The sequence below is a fragment of the Balaenoptera ricei genome, chromosome 7 (assembly GCF_028023285.1).
Source record: "Balaenoptera ricei isolate mBalRic1 chromosome 7, mBalRic1.hap2, whole genome shotgun sequence".
Taxonomy (NCBI): Eukaryota; Metazoa; Chordata; class Mammalia; order Artiodactyla; family Balaenopteridae; genus Balaenoptera; species Balaenoptera ricei.
In genome coordinates, this window is record NC_082645.1 from 9,642,016 (window position 1) to 9,643,694 (window position 1,679).

Sequence of the window (1,679 nt, forward strand, 5' to 3'; positions counted from 1 at the left end):
TTTTCTTAAACAGATTAAGTTAAGAGGTTTTTTAAAAGCCTCAGACTCCCCTTTACCAGGGAGTGTCTTTTGGAAAACATGTTCAACTTGTAGAACTTTTGGAAAAGAAGATGTAATGTTTCGATAACTGTGCAGTCAACAGTGAATATGACACACCCAGTCTTCAAGGTTAGACAAATAGCCATACAATATAAAGCATTACTGAATTTCAAACTGTCAGACTGACAATGTAACAACATGAACAAGCCCTATGTCAGTTAGTACTTTCATTAAATGAGAATAGATACCTCATAGTAAAGTCTTGTGTCATTCATCCTAATAAGCACCCCATCAATTCTCAAGAAAAACCGCAACAGCAAGAAAAAGCTAGAAGGCATTACTCTAATTTTCACACTCAGGCTTGAAACTCCATGATCATGAAGTTCATCCTCAAACAGGAGAACTTCTTCAAAAAACTTAATCTGTTCTCTGACTTTCAATTTCTCTGTATCTATTATGATCTGTTGTAGGCACAACCTTTAGCTTAAGTGATTCTCCAAGTAACGTTCCCTTATAATCTGTTGTATAGGTCCAATCGTACGGTTTAATAACCTCCTGAGAGCACTCACCCTCCGTCCTGCTTTCCTGCCACTCTTCAGGCTACTTTAAGCATTCCTTGGTAGTTGTTCACACATCTTAATGCATCTGTAGCATTGAACTCAATCCCAAAGCCAGAGCCACGCTGGATTCTTAAAACGTTGTCTCCAAACATTGTTTCAGGGAGAGATGGCATATGCAATTCATCAGCTAACTTCTCCACATCCGCTGACTTCATGATGTGGGTCTTGGACGCCGTCAGCTTCCAGGGCCCGAAGGACAAGTCCTGGTGGCTGCTCTGGAAGCCGTGGCTCATCATGGCCACAGCGGGGCCCGCGTGGGCCACATGGAACAGGCTGAAGCAGCGGCGTCCCACCGGGTCTGTTACTTCTTAAAGGTCAGAGTGGGGGGACTTTGCATTCTCAGAACCCACATGTTCCCTGGCTGCTCTCCTAAAAGTCTGGGCTGGGGGAGGTGCTGGGAGGGCCTGACCTCCTTGCAGAGGGTGCCCGTATGCACAGGTCGCCCCAAGTCCATCTTTTCTCCCAGAGATTGAGCAGGATTCCTTGGTCTGGAACGTCTCTGCCTGGCCATAGGGTCCCGCTTTCTCTGGGATTCTCCTGTCTGTGTGTCCAGGCCACGCTTCTGCTCCGGTTCCTGGTCCTATCTCTGGCGATACTGAAACTGAGCAGGACCCTGTTGGGCTCCTGGGCATGGAAGCCTTTCAAACGCTTGTTAATCAGGGAAGGGAGGGTGTGCAGAGACAAGGGAGGAGCAGTCAAAAGAAACCACAGCACAACTTTGGGGGCAGGGCCCTGGCTCCACCTCAGCTGATACACATAACAATATCTCTGAGCTCTTCTGCAGAGCTAAAACCCCCAGCAAAGGGAAGATGTAACTACTCGATGAAGCATTCTCCATTCCAGAGAGAAGGGCACAGTTTGACAACCTCGAGAACCAGAGAAGCTCATCAGGAGACCACCTGAGGCCAGATGAAAGGAGTGCAGGCCCTGCACTCACCCTGATCCTTTTCAGCAACCCCGCCCTTGAACCACTGCTGTAAAACTCCTCACCAGATCCTCATGGGTTGGGACACAGTTTTG

General features: G+C 47.7%; 1 pseudogene; it reads right to left on the reverse strand.

Annotated features, from left to right (window-relative positions):
- Nucleotides 1-269: 269 nt before the first annotated feature.
- LOC132368409 (TIP41-like protein) lies at nt 270-895 on the reverse strand (annotated as a pseudogene).
- Between the last annotated feature and the right edge of the window lie 784 nt (nt 896-1,679).